Source organism: Heteronotia binoei, chromosome 3, assembly GCF_032191835.1.
Source record: "Heteronotia binoei isolate CCM8104 ecotype False Entrance Well chromosome 3, APGP_CSIRO_Hbin_v1, whole genome shotgun sequence".
In the NCBI taxonomy this organism is placed as follows: Eukaryota; Metazoa; Chordata; class Lepidosauria; order Squamata; family Gekkonidae; genus Heteronotia; species Heteronotia binoei.
The window spans coordinates 86,936,696-86,956,751 of NC_083225.1; the positions used below are offsets into that span (position 1 = coordinate 86,936,696).

Here is a 20,056-nt window from a genome sequence, read left to right on the forward strand (position 1 = left end):
ACATTTCTTTCCTTTCAAGTCAAGGTAATAGCTTCTTGAGCTGCAGGTAAAGGAATAGGCAAGCTCACAACTGAGAAATATTGGGGTGTACTGATTTCAGAGGGCTGGGCTGAATTGCCCTCAAGCACACTCTATTCTTGCAATTCTGACACTTTGTGGTTAGTGAATATTAGAGAACTAAAGAGGGAAAGTTCAAGCACCATTCATCTAATCTCTCTATGCCTCATTATCAAATATGGCAAATATACTTCAAAGTATTAAAACACTGTCATTTAAGGTGTTCTGCAGCCCGGTCCAGCATTAAACCAAAGTTCTGCTTGACTTCTTCTACAACTCTGAACACCATCTGAAACAAAGACCTTTTTCTGTCCCAAAGTCATTTGTTTTATGGCTTTTGAATCCCATACAGAAACCCATCACAACACATATATGGCTGCAACTGGCATAGAAACTGCCTTGGACAGCTCTTGACATAAATTTCAAAATAAACTGAAAGGATGATATTATACATTTGTTTTGCTCAGTTCCACTCTTGCATGCCTCTCAGGCAACCAGAAGGTTTCAGGAAATGTTTATCCAAACTCTGGACAATATTGAAACTCCCTTTCAAGGCCACCCTCTTTTTAAAAAAATACTGCCAAATACTTTAAGTTCTCTGAACATCATGGGCTTTGTTGGCTACTCATGCACAATTTCTTGCTGTTTTCAAACTTCCACCCTGCAACTGTTCTGTGTTTTCCATATAGTCCCAAAAGAGGAACCACCTCAATACTTTATACAGGCTTGAAGAAGAAGTCACCAAAGTGTTAGCCAAAATGCCCTCCCAACGAGATTGGGGGATTAGTTAGGTGGGCACCTGGCTCACTAGGGATCTTTTCACCTATGTATACAAGATTAACCAACCAGAGAGTGATGCCTAAATAACGGGACTCTAATTTAGTAAAATCACTTATAATTTATTGAGAAAAATATAGTCTTCCATACAAGATAAAAACACATATACAATCACACATACATACAATCCTAGGAAATATAGATAGATGGATAGGGGAACATATAAGGGTAGACACACAGGGCAATATTACCTATCGTAGTCTTCGAGGAAGTCTCCAATGGGCGACAAGCGAGGGAGTGGGTAAGGGACCCGAAACTGATCGGGGATGGATCTATGCAGCGGAAGGTGGGATACTGATAGATGCACACCTAAGTGGAGTTGGGTCAGAGGTTAAATAGGCTACCTTAGACCCTCAGGGGCTGGGAGGTAGAAGGGAGGAGAAAGGGGAGGCTCTGCAGTGACCATGAAGGCTAGACTATTGCAGAGCCAATAGAAAGTTCCTTGGTGGTACCTAATTGGGTACCTGCTCTTGACCAATGAACTTCGCCTAGGTCCTGTGTACCTGAAAGAACTTCCAGATTGCAACAGGGCCTGGGGAAGCTTCAAGGTGTCAGTCGAGAAGAAGAATGGAAATGGCTACTGGGTGGGGAAATACTTAAGATTAGATGGACTTATCTGGGAAGGTGATAATAGGGAATCAAATATTGACCTAGGTATCCCCCGGTTTAGACAAAAGACTTGGCTCTGGCAGGAGATGGTCTTCCTCTTTTTCTATCTTCTTCCTGGCACCAGTCTTTGTTCTGGGTTTCATTAGACAAAGGCTTGAGTGGTGTGGCAGGATCCATGCCTGGATAAGCTTGATTGCCTTATGCAAAAGCTGAAGCAGATGCTGGAGATGGAATCAGGAAAACAAGATGGATTCTGGTGGTGTTAGCCTTTGGTTCATGGAAACAGGCTGGAAACTGTTTGCTTGTACAGTTCATGGTGGCATGGCTTCCTTTACTGCAGCGGCCAAGACTGGGCACACAAGGAGTAGCTGGAGCACGTCTGTAATTCTGGCTAACACCATCCAGAGGTGTAGAATGCAGCTGCAAAGCTGAGGCTTATAGTATCCACATAAGCCTTAGAAACTGTGGGCAAAGTCCACTTCTTAGAGCAGATGTGTGAGAGTCAAACCTCCAGGCACCCTGGAAACCATACTGGTGATCACGATGTCCATATGTATGAAAAGTAGGGGGCTTTCCTTACAAAAGGACAAACAAGTTGAAATGCACTCATGTAAATGATGCTTCTGTTATCTTGTACCCCGCCACATCTTTGTTATCATAATTGTCACAATAACCATTACAATGCTTAGCATTCCTGCATAGTATGCCTTAATGTTCATACAATTATCATGGGTTGTTTGCAGAAGGTCTTCCTTTGGAAAACCTCTCAGATCAAGAATCACTTGGCTAGCTCCACAGCTGCTTCTTCCACTGAAAATGTCTTATTTTTGACTCTTTCCTGACTATTGATTTTGCTTTCCTTTTTTTATTCCCTTCCTTATCTGGAGGTGAGGAGTGGGTTTTCTTAGCCTTGGAAGAGGACGACACCACCACAGAGTTAGGGCGTGAATGGTTGAAAAGAAACTCTGCACCCTGTTCTTGGACTCTACGTGGTCCATACATTTGGAAGAAATTGGGGTTGAAGCAGACTTGGACCAAGGGACTTTAATGGCTTGCAGGATCACCTTTGTGATAGGTAGGGCTACAGCTGTTGATGTATCCTTCTGCATAATATCAAAAACTGTATCATCGATGACCGGTTGAGGCTGGACCAATGGCAGAGATAAAGAGCTCACCATCCTTTTAATCAACTCCCCATATGATTTTAAGTCTTCAGATGGAGAGATTGGGAGATCCTCAGCTATCCTGGATTCTGGTGAGGACCCTTCCTGCTGTTGACCCGAGTTGTGCTCCACCTCATCATCCAAGGTCGATGGATGGTAAGCCTGGTGTGTCTATCATAATCCTAGTAGAGGGAGTCTGCTTGAGGTCAGAGATGCTAGGAAGTGCCTGCTTCCTGACTAACTTCGGAGTCGAAGTCGGCATCGATGAGTCCCATCGACCAGGTGGAGAGTGCACTGAGACTCTGGAGTGGTGCGAGACTTCAGAACGCTGGTCCCAGTCTGGGTTCTGAGGAGGGTACCAAGGGTATGGAGAATGATAGGGATGGCCCTCAAATGGCGTGGGTCCCAGTTGGGCAAAGGATGTGGTTGCCGAAAGGGATCCGGAGTCTCCCCAAACCGATCAGCCTGAGGTATCAGCGGCAGTTTCGGCGTCAAGCAGTCCTTCGGCTGAGAAACTTCTAGGTCTGATGCTGACTACTGTGTAAGGTCAATCTCCTGATCAGAGCCAGAAATAGAAGTGCTGAACATCCGTTGGACCCGAGGAGCTTTTCGGTCGAATCGGGGAGGCAAGGATCTTTTCCGGAGGCTCTCTTGAAACGATCGCCGAGTCCTTCGGTGGTGGAGAAGGGGTCTGCCAATCTTGGCACCTCTTCTTCTCCTTCTTATGCTTCTTGGAAGCGGTGGAGCAAGAGTCCCGATCCCCTCTGGCCTTCTTGGGCAGAGTCGCGAGTTTGAACTGGGATACCGAGCCTGCGCGCTTGTGGGGGCGGTTGGTTCCCTGGAGTGGTTGAGTCGGTTGGCTCGATAATGAGGCCTGAACCGATGTCAATGCCCAAGTGGCCATTGAAGTGCTGGTCAACGCCGATGTCGACATCTGTGTTGCGAGAGCCGAATTCAACAGTGCCGCTAACAGCCTTGCCACTCGGTTTTTCCTGGTCTGCTTAGAAAATTTCGAACAATGATGGCAGGATTCCACTAGGTGACCTTCCCCAAGACACAGCAAACAGAAGGAATGTTCGTCGGAAGGAGGGATCTTGCTCCCGCACTTAAGGCACCACTTGAAAAAACCCCGCTTTTCCATAGACAAGGAATTGGGGGGGGGGACCCTGAAGGGTAGCAACAAATAAACTAACAGTCTTTTTTTTTTAAACTAAGAACAAAAACAAAGAAAAATGAGGAGAAACCCGGAGAAGAAAAGGTAATTAAACTACCGACCAGAGCAACCAGGAACGTGTCTATCCGACGTGGCGGTAAAGAAGGAACTGGCAGGATGTTCGCACCCACTGGGTGAGCATGAACACTGGGGCTCTTGCGCATGCCCACCGTGGTCAGGCTGCGAAAAATCCCAGACTTTGGTATTACCAATCGGGGATCGGCGCTGGTGTTTCATCCCATGAGTGTGAAGCACAGAGATCACGAAGAAGATCTCCTCTTTCTTGAGTTCTTCCCTGCAGGATTGCAGTTAGTATTCACTTCCTTGTCATCGCCTTCTCTCTGCTTTCTCCACTCTGTGCCTACAGCTACTTTCCTTCAAGCACCAGTTCCTTGAGCTGATGCCCTTATACAGCTGCCATAAATGCTGATCCACACATAGCCACTTCAAAGCCCATGTAAAATCAAAACTGGAATGGGGGGAGTAGGCATTTGTCACAGAGACTAAAAATAGACTCTGAAAAAATGAAAAACCTTTATGGTACTGGTATCCTTTAGTATATGCTTATATCCTGAAGAATATGCTGATTAATTAAGGCATTCTTATAAATTCACTAGAGGTTATCTATAGTACTAATTGGTTATTTTTAGATTTATTGGCAACACTGAAGGTTTTCAAATTAATTTAGTAGGTAGAAATTAAATGTATAGATATTTTTGGTTGTTAGACTTAATGAGTAATTCAGTAAGTTAGTGAGCTACTGGTAACACCAAATCAGAAGTACACCGGGTATAGTGTGGGGGGATATTGTATAGTTTATTATTCTTCAGTTGTTTCACCTGATTGGTCTGAGGCAATTGCAGAGTCCATCAGTAAGAGGTGATGAATGGGCTGGGAATTCTGGTGCTACTGGGGAGGGGAAAGTACAGTGGTGGGAACAGGTGTTTATCTAAGGGAAGTAGACTGAGATGCCAGAATGCTCGGCCTCCTTCCAGCCTGTGTCCCATCCCAATGGTAGCAGACAGTGGGGCCAAGCTGAATTACCTGCCTCCAACATTGGTGTTGTGCAACGCCAGGTCTATTAATAATAAGACCTCAGTCCTTCGGTACTTTCTGCTAGAGCAGAATGTAGACCTGGCCTGCGTGACCAAGACTTGGGTGCGAGATGGGGAGATGGTTGCCCTCTCCCAGCTAGCTGCACCTGGGTTCTCGGTCGTTCACCAATCACAGATTAGCGGATGGTGGGAGGGGTGGCTGTATTCATTCAGGAGGCTTACTCCTTCCAGGCTCTTCTGTCCCCAAAGATCACTGGCATTGAATGTGTCAGTATGGTGTGTGATGTTGGAAAGAGTTTGGCTATCTGGCTGGTGTACCGGCCACCAACGCACCAGCCAGTGCCTTACCATCCCTTGTGGAGATCATAGCAGGCTGGGCACTGGAACACCTCAGGCTTCTGGTCTTGGGTGATTTCAATGTCCATGCTGATGACGCAAGCTCCACACAGGCGATGGACCTGGTGTCATCCATGGCAGCACTGGGACTCTCTCAATGTGTAACAACTCTCACTCACCAGACTGGACACATGCTGGATTTGATCTTTGCAGCAGGAGTGACAGTGGATCGTATTACTGCTGATGCACTGCCATGGTCAGACCACTATGCCCTGAAGGCCCGCATGAATGTTCCACTTCGACCTTGTTTGGGCAGTGAGCGCATTTTAGCTTGCCCGCAGAGCCAAATGAACGCTATGCAGCTTCAGATGGTTCTTTGAGACCCTTGGCCCCCTGGTGACTCTCTAGATGAGCTAGTGGAGACCCGGCATACCAGGCTCTCCACAACCATCAACGAGATCGCTCCCAGGTGCCCTCTCCGCCTCCATTCAAAGCTGGCGCCGTGGTATACTCCAGAGCTATGGCTGATGAAATGGAGGCTCAGATGGCTAGAGAGGCAGTGGCAGCATGCCCATGATGAAGTGACAAGAACATTCTGTAAGTCGTTTATGAGACCCTATGAGATGGCAGTCAAGGCTGCTAAGAAAGTCTATCTTACGGCCACGATTATATCTGTGAACTCATGGCCAGCACAATTGTTTAGAACAATTTGGTCTTTAACTACCCTATTGCAGGGTAAATCAAATGCTAGGAAATTGGATATAGGCTGTGAGGTTTTTGTGAGTTTTTTCGCAGATAAGGTCTTGTCGCTCCGCTGTGACCTCCCTGCCGCAGTTGAAACAGTAAATGAACTTGAGGCTCTGTGCACGTCTTCTAGTCAGATTTTGGATTATTTCACTCCACTCAGCCTGGAGGAAGTTGACAGAACATTCTCCAGTGTATGCTCAACCAATTGTAGTCTGGACCTATGTCCATCCTGGCTAATAAAAGCAGGCTGGGGAGAAGTGTGGGTTCTCTTGAGGGAAATTGTTAACAGGTCCCTATCTGAAGGGACCTTCTCTCAACCTCTTAAGGAGGCGGTGGTCTGCCCTCTGTTAAAGAAACCATCACTGGACCTGGCTGTACTAGCAAACTATCAGCTGCTGTCAAACTTGCCTTTTTTGGACAAGATTATTGAGAGGGTGGAAGCAGTGCAGCTACAGAGCTTTCTGGATGACGCTTCTGTGCTTAACCCTTTTCAATCTGGGTTTTGTATCAGACACAGGACAGAGACGGTTCTGGTTGCCCTCACAGATGACCTCCAGAGGGACCTGGACAGAGGTGGTTCAGTGGTACTAATGCTTCTAGATCTGTTGGCTGTGTTCGACATGGTCAATCATCAGTTACTGACCACCGCCTTGCCAGAGGTTTGGGCTAGGATCCATCAGTATGCAGATGACACCCAGCTCTATCTGTTGAAGGGTGGCCGGTCCAACTCCTCCCTGGAAGATTTGACCATGGCATTACAAGATCTGACCTTGGCATTACAAGCGGTGGCAAGGTGACTCAGGCTGAGTTGACTGAAATCGAATCCGACAAAGACAGAGGTCCTGTATCTAAGTCATGGCAGTCCGGGACCAGAGGTCTCATTACTGACCTTTGATGGAGCACCACTTGTGTTGGTGCCAAAGGTTAAAAGCTTATGGGCTTTCCTGGATACCTCCTTAACAACCTTAGGGACCTCCTTTCCCCACATGCTCCCAAGAGAACACTTCAGTCAGGGTCACAAAACCTGTTCTCAATCCCTGGCCTCAAAGATGCCAGGCTCATGATGACCAGAGCCATGGCCTTCTCTGTTGTAGCCCCAAACTGGTGGAACAAGCTCCCTGAGGTCAGGGCCGTTCAAGAGCTCGCAGTTCCACAGGGCCTGCAAGACGGTGCTCTTCCACCAGGCATTATTTAATTAGAGCACAGACTTCTGAAACATCTGGACCACCTCTAGCATGAACCTGTTTTTATATAAAACATCCAGGTGGAACAGCAAAATAGCCATCCATTTTATTAAACAGATTACCATCTAAAGATCAATAGCACCTGGAATGTTTTTATATTTTTATGTCTTAATTGTATTTTGTGTTTCATGTCTATACATGAATATGTAAGCTGCACTGAGCCTGCTTTGGCAGGGAGGGCGGGATATAAATCTAAATTGTAACGTACTCAAGCTGGAGACGCGAGTAGGGCAACATTCTTTATTGGGAACACGTTGCAAGAGAGCGAACACGCGGGCCGGGTCCCGCTTATGTACAATCCCCGGTACAGCCTACTGGACAGGTCAGGCCAATCCCGACCTGTTAAACTTCCCGCCACAGCTGGTGATTGGCGGGGGCTTTCGCGCCCCGCGCTGGAGGCGCCTGGGACAGCCCAGTCGCCTTTGCGCATGGCGCGTATGGCTGCCGATACACTACACCCCTCCCCCCCTAGTTAATGAACATAGTCTTTAAGGTACGCGGGAGGTCGGCGCTCCCTGGTGGACCTTCTGGGGAGGTCCGGTGGAGGCGGCGCGGCTACCGCTGCTGGTGCGTCGGTGGGCCATGGTGTGGCCGGAGGCGGCGGGTCTGGTTCCGTCGGTCTCTCGGGCTCTGTTGGTCCCGGCGCTTCCTGCGGCGGTGTAGCCGGTGTTGGCGCCGCGTCCTCTGGTCGGACCTCGGTTGGCTCTTCCCCGGATCTCGCCCCTACTGTGTCCGCAGGTTCCTCTGGTAGCATGCGGCGGCGTAGCTGGTCTATGTGCCGCCGTAATACCTGGCCCCCCTCGGTTGATATATCGTAGTGGCGGGACCCCGTTACTCGTAGCACTCGGCCTGCCACCCACTCAGGCCCCCTTGCATAGTTCCGGGCGTATACTGGGTCGCCCGCAAAGAAACCCCTGGCCGCGTCCCGGACCTCGGGACTTCCGCGGGTCTCCGAAGCCCTGTCGGGGTGTAGTCTGTCCAGTCGGGTTATGAGCTTCCGCCCCATGAGGAGCTCGGCCGGACTAACCCCAGTGACCGGGTTGGGGGTCACCCTATTATCGAAAAGGAACGCGGCCAACCTGTGGTCCCAGTCGCCCTGCACGATTCGGCTCAGGGCTTCTTTAGTTGTGCGGACCATCCGCTCTGCCTGGCCGTTGGTGGCCGGGTGGAAGGGGGCAGACCTTATGTGCCTAATCAGATATCTCTGGAAGAACGCCTGGAAGTCGGCCAAAGTGAACGCGGTCCCGTTATCAGAGACTATGGTGTCCGGGATACCGTGTGTGCATAAGACCCTGCGCAGAGCTCTGATCGCGGCTGCGGATGAGGTGGACCCTACGGGAATGACCTCCAACCATTTTGTGTAGGAGTCCACGATTATCAGGAAGATCTGCCCCTGGAATGGCCCCGTGAAATCCAGGTGGAGTCTCGACCACGGCTTCCTGGTTGACTCCCACCATGTGGCGGGGGCACTGGGAGGTTCGGGCCGTGACTCCTGACATATCTGGCACCTCCAGACCCAGCTCTCGATCTCCCCATCCATTCCCGGCCACCAAACGTAGCTCCTGGCTAAGGCCTTCATGCGGACTATGCCGGGGTGGGTCTCATGTAGGGATTCCAGAACACGCTTTTGTAGCGGGGGGGGACCACCACCCTACTTCCCCATAATAGGCACCCTTTGTGGGCTGCTAGTTCCTCCCTCCTGGTTTTATACGGCTTGAATTCTTCCCCCATGTTCCCTTCTGGCCAACCCCTCACCACCCAGTCGAGCACCCATGCCAGTGTCTTGTGTTTCTGGGTGGCCCTGGCGACCTCCGCTGCATGGAGGGGCTGCTCCGGGAGGCTCTCCACTAGCATTACCTGGTGTGCGGGGGCAGTGTCTGGACCTACTTCAGGAAGTGGCAGCCGGCTGAGTGCGTCCGCGTGACCCATAGCTTTGCCGGCTCGGTGGACCAGTGTGTAAGTGTATGAGTTGAGGAATTAGTTCCACCTCAACACTCGCTGTGACAGAATTTGGGGGGTTTGTCGGTCTGGGGCCAACAGACCTAGGAGGGGCTTGTGGTCCGTAGCAATAGTGAACCTCCGGCCGTACAGGTATTCATGGAACTTGCGGACCCCCGCCACGATTGCCAGAGCCTCCTTGTCTATCTGCGCGTAATTGCGCTCGGCCGGAGTCAGTGTGCGGGAGTAATACGCTACCGGTACCTCCCTCCCGTCCGGGAGTTGGTGCCCCAGGACTGCTCCCACCCCATAAGGCGATGCATCACAGGCCAGGATGACGGGGAGGCCCTCATCAAAATGGTGGAGCACCGCATTGGACACCAGGACGTCCTTGACCGCCTGAAACGCGGCGGCTTGTCGTTTGCCCCAAACCCAAGGGGCTTTTTTGTCCAACAGCCAGTGAAGGGGCTCTGCAAGGGCTGCCTTGTGGGGGAGGAATGAATGGTAGAAGTTAAGCACCCCCAAGAAGCTTTGTAGCTCCGCTTTGCAGGTGGGGGCTGGGGCTTGCACGATGGCTCGGGTCTTTTCTTCCGTTGGGTGGATACCTGCTGCATCTACGGTGAACCCCAGGAACTCCACCCGTGGGACCCCCAGCAAGCATTTCTCCCTCTTGACCTTGAGCCCCGCTGCCTGGAACCGGCGGAGCACCTCACGTAAGCGGTTGCCGAACTCTTCGGGGTCCGGGGCGGCGACTAAAACGTCATCGAAGAACGGCTGGACTCCGGCGATCCCTTTAAGGAGAGCGTCCATTATACTCTGGAAGATCCCCGGAGCGATGCTTACCCCGAACTGTAGCCTCCTCACCCGGAAGGCCCCCCTGTGTGTCACAATCGTTTGGGCCTCGGCCATCTTATTGTCTACCGGGAGCTGTTGGTAGGCCTGTGCCAGATCCAGCTTCCCAAAGATTTTAGACCCCGCAAGGGCAGCCAAGACGTGGCTCACCACCGGCACTGGGTAGGGGTTATCCTGCAGTGCCTTGTTTATCGTGCATTTATAGTCTGCACAGATCCGCACCTCCCCGTTTGGCTTGATTGGGGTTACGATGGGGGTCTCCCAGGTGGCGTAGTCCACTGGCTCCAGGACTCCCTGGGCCGTGAGGCGGTCTAGTTCGGCCTCTATTTTTGGCTTCAAGGCGAATGGGACCCTCCTCGCCTTGAGCCGAATCGGCCTGACCGTGGGGTCTAGTGGTAGGGAGATGGCCGGCCCTTTGTAGCTCCCTAGGGAACCATCGAATACGTCAGGGAACTCTTGGCATATCTCTCCGAACCCTCTGGGCGTTAGGGTTTGCCCCACCCCCTCCAAGCGGATCCCCAAGGGTTTGAACCACGCCAGTCCTAGCAGGGTGGTAAGCTGGCGCTTTACCACCAGGATGTCCAGCGGGCCGTAGAAGGACCCCCGCTCGACTTGCACCCGCGCCCACCCCGCAATTTGCACTGGGTTCTTCTGGAAGTCCCGGAGTATGAAGTCCGCCGGCCTTAGTTGAAGCCGCTGGCGGGGGCACAGTTTCCTCAGGGTCTCCTCTGCTATAATGGAAATGGAGGAACCTGAGTCCACCTCCATTTGGCAGGGGTTCCCTTCGATGAGGACCGCCATTTTAATTTTGTCGGGGGTGGCGAGGGGCAAGTTCAGTACCTGAAGGGACGTGGAGTCTGTGGAGTGGAACTCCGCCGACTCGTGATGCGTGGTCGGCCTCCGGCGGTTGGGCTTGGCTCGGCAAGCCCTGGCAATGTGGCCGGTCTTCCCGCAGCTCCGGCAGTCCCAGGTCCGGTACTGGCAGTCTCTCCGGTCGTGGGGGTCGCCGCAGCTGGCGCACTTGGTGGCAGGAACCCTCTCCGACGCTGGAGGTCGATCGGGCGCTCGGGGGCGTTGGGCTGCTCTGTTGGGTGGCCCGGCGGGGCGACGCAGCTGGTAGGCTTCTCCCTCCTCCGGGCGGTCATGGTCCAGCTCCTCGTGGTGGACGGCGTCTGTCCGGGCCTTGGGAAAGGTCCTGGAGGTCCTCTCGAACGCCACTGCTTCGTTGAAAGCACTCTGGAGGGTGAGCTCTTCCTTGGCGAAGAGCTTCTGCTGGAGCCTCTCGTCGCGGAGGCCCCACGTGACGCGATCAGCCAGGGTGTCTTCCAGCTGGGGGAAGTTGCAGTTCCCGGCAATCCTGCGGAGGGCCGCCAAGTAGTCGGCGGCCGATTCCCCGGCAGCTTGGTCCCTTCTGTGGAACAGGAACCGGCGGGCCACCCGTGAAGGCTGAGGCAAGAAGTGGCCGGTGAGGAGTCTGCTGACCTCGGCGAAGGACTTCTCCGTGAGGCGGGCGGGGGCCGAGAGACCCTTGGCAATCTCGAATGTGGCCGCCCCGCAGACGCTCAGGAGAACGACCCTCTTCATGCTGTCCTCCGTGACCTTGTTGGCCCTCAGGTAGCATTCGACCCTTTCCAAGTAGGACTCTCAGGCCTCTGGATTCGCTGGGTCGAACGGCTCAACGTGACCGGTGGTTCCGCCCTGGTTGGCCATGGTGGCTGCGGCGGCGGTCGTGGTTGGTGGTGCCCTTGGTCTCCGACGTAGCCGGTGAGGCTAGAATCCCATCCTCGTCGCCAGTGTAACGTACTCAAGCTGGAGACGCGAGTAGGGCAACATTCTTTATTGGGAGCACGTTGCAAGAGAGCGAACACGTGGGCCGGGTCCTGCTTATGTACAATCCCCGGTACAGCCTACTGGACAGGTCAGGCCAATCCCGACCTGTTAAACTTCCCGCCACAGCTGGTGATTGGCGGGGGCTTTCGCGCCCCGCGCTGGAGGCGCCTGGGACAGCCCAGTCGCCTTTGCGCATGGCGCGTATGGCTGCCGATACACTACAAAATAAATAAATAAATAAATGCTGGTATCCGTACAGGTTTTCACACTAAACTGGGCAAGCATCACAAGATGACAAGAAGATGCAATATATGACTGATCACTCCTGATATCTACGGGTCATTCTCTTGGGGGTTGTACAGCCAAAGAGTTGTCAAGATCACTTGCCTTTTTCAGACCAAAGTGATCCCCAAACACTGTAATAGGAATAAAGAATAAGGCATCAGAGGTTTAACTCAAAGTAGGCACACGTGTCAGGTAGAAGTATCTATGAAAGAGAACACCCAAGAAATTGCTGTAGTTCTAAACTGATCCTTGAAGAGGAAAAAAAATTACCATGTATACCTTACCTAAGCAACCTAAACAAACCCTAGGTATACATATTTGGGGAAGCCACAGCTAATGATGTCCACTGGGTTATTGTTTAAATGATTCAGAATTCGGCTGAATCACAGGTTATTCACTTAATTCTTCAAATCATCTGAATCTATTACCATAATAAATAAAACATCCAGGTTGAAGTAATGTACTGTGCAGCATTACTTTCGGTGATACTTAAGCTAGGGAGATCTTATTTGTTTAATACATTACTCATGAATATGCAAGTCTGCATCAGTGCAGCACCTCAATTCTGTCACAATTAATGAGTTGCAAATGAAAAGAAAATCTATTCAGTGGCAAAACTGTGGTTCATGCCCAAGTGCAGGAATGCAGGTGGTTCTAGCAATAAGAAATAGTGGGACATTTTTTAAAAATCTCATTACAACAGGTTGACAGTTCATGCTGCCTAACTCATTCAAAGCTCTTAAATTTTTACACAGTTGTGGGTGGGGAAAGCCAGATCAGCATACTGGCCATAACACTGCAGCAACTCAATTAATGGAAGCCTGAAGTAAATGCATTGCAATAACAAACACTAATCCATGGTTTTGCAGGTGCTACCTAAAGCACACTTAAATGAGAATACCCTCTTATTTACATACATTCTTGGGCTTGGCCAGTATAATCACATAAACTTTGCAGGTCACTTTACCCTAAATGGGTACACCACAAAATAGATTGGCATGGATACATCAAATGTCTCCTACCATTTCAGGGCCTGAATAGACGCTAGATGTCTGCCTAAGATTCACTTCTGCCTGGATTGGTTTGACAACCAGGGCTTTTTTTGAGCAGGAATGCACAGGAACACAGTTCCAGCTGGCTTTGTGTCAGGGGGTGTGGCCTAATATGCAAATGAATCCCTGATGACACCCTATGGTGTGAAAACCAGGTAGTGACAGAGTGCAACCTATAGTTTCAGCACAGAACATGAGGGAATTTTATCCTTTACTTAATTGGGATTTGGATTCAACCCTGTGAAGGCAAAAAGGTGGTTTTCAGGTTAAGGTACAGCACAGAGAAACTCAAATTGTTACCATTCTCTTTTGGAAAACCAAGGGATCTGAGAATGAAAGTCTGATGCTTCCATTAGCTACCTTTGCATTTCAAATTTCTGGTTTACACTTAAACAAGAATGTCTCTCTTAAAGGCAATCCTAAAAAAAGTTATAGGGTGAATTGACTTCTATAGATCTTGGAGGGTGTAACTCTGTTTAGGAGTACACTATAAATTGTCAGATTGAGGGTGGTTATAAAATTACTTGGAAAATTATCTATTATTTTGACTACCTGTTACAAACTCAAATTTAAGCATATAATACAACCTTCAAATGCCCCCCTCAATATTCCTGCAGCCTATACCTCACTGACAGCCCTGTCAAATAAAATACCCTCTCAGCACCTAAAAAATCTGTCTGTGTTCCTCCACCAATGGAGTATGTTCCTACAATGGGAAAAGTATTGGTTCTAATTTCCAGGCAGGCCATGCCAAGTGGGGAGGAAAGTTAGCAGGTGGGAGCCTGAAGACCACAATTTGCATATGGAAAAGATTAACCTTTAGATAGGTGGGTTCTAAGCTGTGAATCCTAGGCTTTAGAGGTCATAAGCAATACTTTTAATTGAATTTAGAGAGACAGCTTCATTTCTCAGTCTATAATTCAAATTGTACATTTTCTTAAGCTCTCCTAAAAACTGCATAAATCTATGGTCCATAGATAATGGTGAGCCTTGAATTCAGGGACAAAGCCTACCTTACATGCAGGATTTCTATTTAACATGTAAATCTTAAAAGGAAAGGACAGGTTTCTTACCTGTAACTGATGATCTTCAAGTGGTCATCTGTGCAGTCACACATATGGGTTATCCACCAGGATCGGGCCCACCTCGGAGAATTCAAAGCAATCCTTAAGCGTTAATTTTGGCACACCTTTCCCCTCGTCCCGGGGAGGAGGCACCGTCTGCGCATACCTAGACGAGGGGGAGGTGCCCAACCCACTCAGTTTCTTCCTGCCGTCGTAGAGGTGTGGTAAGTGCATTAATATGATATCCAGCAGCGGGGTAGGCTGGGCGGGCATGTGTGACTGCACAGATGACCACTTGAAGATCATCAGTTACAGGTAAGAAACCTGTCCATCTTCTTCGTGGTCTCTGTGCAGTCCCACATATGGGTGACTGGAGGCGGGTGCTGGACCTGTGAATGTAGATATTGTTAATTATTCAAGAGAATAAATTTGTACTCACAATAGATGGCATCAATCGAAGATCGATCTCAGCACAGCCTGTCCAAAGGAGGTATCACGCCGGGCACGGACGTCAAGAGCGTAGTGCGAGGCGAATGTGGATGGGGACGACCAAACCGCTGCAGCGCAGATGTCCTCCATCGGGGTGCCCTTGCAGAAGGCTGTTGAGGTTGCGACGGCTCTGGTGGAGTGAGCTTGCAAGTGCTCAGGTATGGGCTGCTTTGCCAGTTCATAGCATAGTGCAATAGTGGATACAATCCACTTCGAGAATCTCTGAGTTGAGATCTTAGCACCCTGATTATGGGTTGCATAGGTTAGGAAAAGTCTATTGTCCTTGCAGAATTGTTTAGTACTTTCTATGTAGAAGGCCAAGGCTCTGCGTACATCTAAGTTATGCAGGGTACGTTGTCCCGCATCTGTGGGATGCTGAAAGAACACCGGCAAGATGGAAGGCTTTCCCAGATGAAAGGGTGATACTACCTTAGGCAGGAATGCGGGATCAGGACGCAGTACTACCTTGTTGTGGTGGAAAACCGTGTATGGTGGATCGGCCCTGAAGGCACAAATGTCACTGGCTCGTCTACCGGTAGTAAGGACTACTACTACTAGCAGTTTTCCACTTCAGAAGGTGTAAGGGAATGGAGGCCATGGGCTCAAAGGGCGCCTTCATTAACTGACTCAAGACAAACAATAGGCTCCAAGCAGGCTGAATTGTACGGATTGGAGGATGAAGGTGAAGGATACCCTTCAAGAAAGCCTTAGTTGCCGAGTGCGAAAATACGGTGGAGCCCTCGATGTGCGGGTGGTAGGCAGAAATAGCCGCTAGATGGACCTTAAGAGAAGAGTAGGAGAGTCCAGCGTTGGAGAGAGTCAGAGTGTAAGTCAGAATTTGGTTAATATTAGCTAATTCGGGTTTGAATCTGTGCTGAGTTGCGTATTCAGAAAAGCGCTTCCATTTGAAGGAGTATGATTTCCTAGTGGCAGGTTTTCTAGAATTGAGTAAAATATGTCGGACTTCCGGTGAGAAGGTTATGAAATGATTCTCCATGCCGTAAGACGGAGGAGAGTAGGGTTGTGATGTAGGACTTTGCCGCCCTGCTGGGAGAGTAGGTCCTGTGTTTGAGGAAATCGGTGAAATGCGCCTTTCGATAGAAGGAGGAGAGTGGTGAACCATGGTTGGCGGGGCCACCATGGGGTCACTAGAATGCAGTTGGTGTTGTCTGCCATAATCTTCTGCAATACTCTCGTTATGAGTGGTATTGGCGGGAACATGTAGTGTAGTGGTCCGTTCCGAGTTTGTAGAAAGGCATCCCCTGCCGACAGTGAGGACGGAGGGCCTCGCATGTAAAAGCGAGGACATTGTGCATTGTCCGGTGATGCAAATGCATCTATCTCCGGTGTATCGAACTTCAGGAACAGAGGAAGAAGGTATCGACTGTTGATGGTCCACTCGTGGTCATTGACAGAGTGTCGACTCAGAGTGTCCGCCTGTATGTTCTGGACTCCGGGTAGATGCACTGCAGAAAGGAAGATGCCATGGGCAATGCTCCAGTGCCAAAGGGCCAAGGCCCGTTTGCACAATCTGGTGGAGGCTGTGCCTCCTTGTCAGTTTATGTAGAAGACAGTCGCTATGTTGTCTGATGTGACCTGAATATGTTTGTTCTGAAGGGACGGAAGGAAAGATCGCAGCGCCCTGTGAACTGCCAGTAACTCTAGACAATTGATGTGGAGAGATTTTTCGTAATCTGTCCACTTGCCTTGTACAGTGAGTTCTCCTAAGTGGGCTCCCCATCCCCACTTGGAAGCATCAGTGGTGACAATCACAGAGGGGGGAGTCTGAGAAAAGGACATTCCCTTCAGTAGGTGATGGTCGATTGTCCACCATGTCAGAGAAGGAATGATGTGAGCTGGCATGGTTAGTACAGTGAGCTGGTGCTGACGTTGGGGGCGAAATGTACATACAAACCACAGCTGGAGAGGACGCATGTGGAGCTTGGCAAATAGGAGGACGGAAGTAGTGGCCGCCATCAGTCCCAGCATCTTTTGAAAGGTGAGGGCTGTCTGAGAGCGATGTGCAATTATCTCCTTGGCTAGGGATTTGATGTGTAGCACTCTGTTGGCAGATATGCTTTGCATGTAACAGTAGAGAGACGAGCCCCGATGAACTGTATGGATTGAGTGGGGGTCAAGTTGGATTTTGCGGTGTTGACTTGGAGACCCAGGGTGGTTAAGAGGGAAAGGGTAGCAGAGACATCGGCCTGGAGCTGTTCTTTGGAATGGGCAACGACCAGCCAGTCGTCTATGTACGGGAAAATTGAGATTTGTTGTTGTCTCAGAATTGCTACTACCACCGCCATGCACTTTGTGAATACCCTCAGCGCTGTTGAAAGCCCGAAGGGAAGAGCGCGAAATTGAAAGTGCTGGTTTCCTATGGCGAATCTGAGGAACCTCCTGTGGTGATGGTTGATAGTGAGGTGAAAGTAGGCATCCTGTAGATCTATCGATGCCATCCAGGCTTGTTCTGGAATGAGAGGGAGGATGGATTGAAGTGTGACCATCTGAAATTTTTTGTAACAGATATGGAGGTTGAGTTTCCTGAGATCTAGTATAGGGCGCAGCCCACCGTCTCTCTTCGGCACTAGGAAGTAGCGGGAGTAGAATCCTGTGTGGTGAAACTGAGGAGGAACCGGCGCTATAGCTCCCTTGTCCAGCAAGGTTGCTACTTCTAGGAGCAGGGGGGGGGGACGGAGGTGTAACTATGAACCTGTGGTGTCTTGGGGTTGAACTGAACTCGATGGTGTATCCGTTTTGAATGATTGTAAGTACCCAAGAGTCTGAAGTTATAGACTCCCAGTTGTGGTAGAACGGCTGCAGTCTGATGTCTGTGCGATGTTGGGGCTGTTGGAGAGGAGTAAGGGAGTCAAAGAGACTGTTTGTTGGTCAGCATTGTCTTCTTTGTGGTTTGGGTGCGTGCCCTGTGTTGGAAGGGCTGTTTTGTCCAAGGCTCACTCTGACGGGGAGATCTGGAGCTCTTATAGTAGTTAGGTTTCCAAGTTCTTTGCTTCAAGGTAGATGACTGTGGCTGAGTAACTCCTAGTCTCTTGGCCCTTTTCCTGCTGTCATCTACACTAGTGAGGATATCATCAGTTGTGGCATTGAACAGGCCCTGTCCGTCAAATGGCAGATCCTCGATTTTGAACTTGATGTCCGGTTGCAGAGAAGAAGACCTGAGCCAAGCATGCCTACGTAGGGCGATTGCCGTTGCTAGGGTTCTAGAGGAGCACTGAGCTGCGTGACGAGCGGTGTTTATCTGCTGCTTGCTAACTCTGGAGAGTTCCTGGAGAGCATGGGTAGCTTGCTTCCGTGCATCGTCAGGGAGTGCCGAAACTAGAGAATTTAGTTGAGTCGTGAGGTTGTATGCATACGCGGAGAAATATGCCATATAGTTATGGATTTTAGAAGTGGCAGTGGTGAGGGAATATATTTTTCTCCCTATGGTGTCAAGTTTCTTGCCCTCCCTTTCGGGAGGAACAGGATGTCTCGTTTGTTTGGATTTAGATGACGAATGGACAATCATAGAGTTGGGGGCAGGATGATTGAAAAGAAACTTAGATTCGGGAGCATGTACTTTATACAGTGCTTCGACCCTCTTAGATGTTGGTGGTACAGAGGCAGGTTTGTCCCAGGCTTCTTTCAATGTCTCCAGATGTACTGGAAGCATAGGAAATGATGATCCCACCGGGAGGTCTGCATGTACTAGGTCGTAGACTACGTCTGAGACCCTAGGCACGTCTGTAGTTAGCTTCACGTTGAGGGAGTTAGCCATATTAGATAACAAGTCTAAATAGGACTTAGGTCCCTCAGAAGGAGAAAGGTCAGCCGGCTTGGCTATATCTGATGCCGGAGAATGAAGGTCAGAAGCTGAGGAATGAGAGGATATGGATTGCTCTGCTTCTGAATCGTCAAGGGTAGCGACTTCTGCGGTCTTGATGACTTGTTCCGGTGCAGAGAGTAAAGTCCGTTGTTTGTCAAGTTCGACAGCCGTAGAAGCAGCTGGAGAAAGTTGTCTTGGTAGTGAGACATATTCACGGTACCGTTGGTGGTCGTGATAAGGGTGTTGACGACGCGGAGAGGCATCAGGATAGCGGAGGCGGATGTCCTCACGAGTTCGATCTCGATAATACGCCGCTTCTCGGAGTCTAGAGTCTTCACGGGACCGAGAGCGTTCTCGGGTGCGATGTCTGTAGAGGCCGGGAGAGGGCGACCTACGGTATCTATGGTACCGACGAGGAGATGGTGACCTCGACCTCGAAGGAGTGTAATAATAGTATCAGTCTCTGCGACGGCTCCTGGATCTTCTTTCTCGAAGGTGCAGGGAGTGTTCTCTCGGAGTCGAGGGTGTTCTGGTCAGTAACGGAGTCGTAATTGTCTGCTGAGGATTGGAGACTTCCTGAAAGGAGTGAGCGTCTAAGATGTTAAGGCACTGGCTTTTAGTAGAAACCGGAGACATGGTATCTAGGATCTGATCAGGGAGCGACTCGTACACCGACGGTGATCTGGAGCTGATGCGGACAATTTCCAGTGGTGTAATGGCCGGGGTCGAGGTCGACTTTGAAGTCGGAGTATTTTGAATCGACGTCGTCATGGTTGTAGTCGGGTGAGGCGTCGGAGGTCTGGTTGTCGAGGCCAAGTCAGGAGCCTTATGCGTCCTCAGCTTCTTGGGAGACTTCCGATCCGAGGGGTCTCTCAAGGTCAATTCGACACGGTGCCGTTTTTTAGATTTGACAGACTTCTTCAGGTGTTTGCCGGATTTATGCTTACTGGGATCCTGAGCCACGGAAGCAACCGGTTGAACCATTCCCATTTGAGTTAGGGAAGGCGGAGAGGTCTGCGAACCCAATGCATGCGGCATTACTGGGCATAGTGATGACGCTAGCAAATGGCTTTTGAGTCTCGCCGCGCGGTTTTTCTTAGCTTGTTTGCCGAACTGGCTGCAGTGCACACAGGAGTCTGTTTGGTGTGCCTCACCCAGGCAAAAAAGGCAGAGAGAATGTCCGTCGGTGGACGGGATTTTCGCAGCACAGCGAATGCACCTTTTGAAAGTTATTTTTTCCTTCCATTCCATCCGACCGGAGAGAGGGGGGGGAAGAGGGGGACGAAAAATGAAAGATAAAGAAAGATTTTTTTTTTAACGATACCAGATGGAGAATGAAGAGGAGCGAAGGATGCGAAGATAGTCGGAAGAAGGTAGAGATCCAAAGGACTGCAATGAAATGGGGAGATCAGCGAGGTAGGTGTTCTCCGGACGGCGGTAAAGAAGAAACTGAGTGGGTTGG

At 50.2% G+C, this 20,056-nt stretch overlaps 1 pseudogene; it reads right to left on the reverse strand.

Moving 5' to 3' along the window:
- Positions 1–6,717: 6,717 nt before the first annotated feature.
- LOC132569071 (uncharacterized protein K02A2.6-like) lies at positions 6,718–10,450 on the reverse strand (annotated as a pseudogene).
- Positions 10,451–20,056: the final 9,606 nt, after the last annotated feature.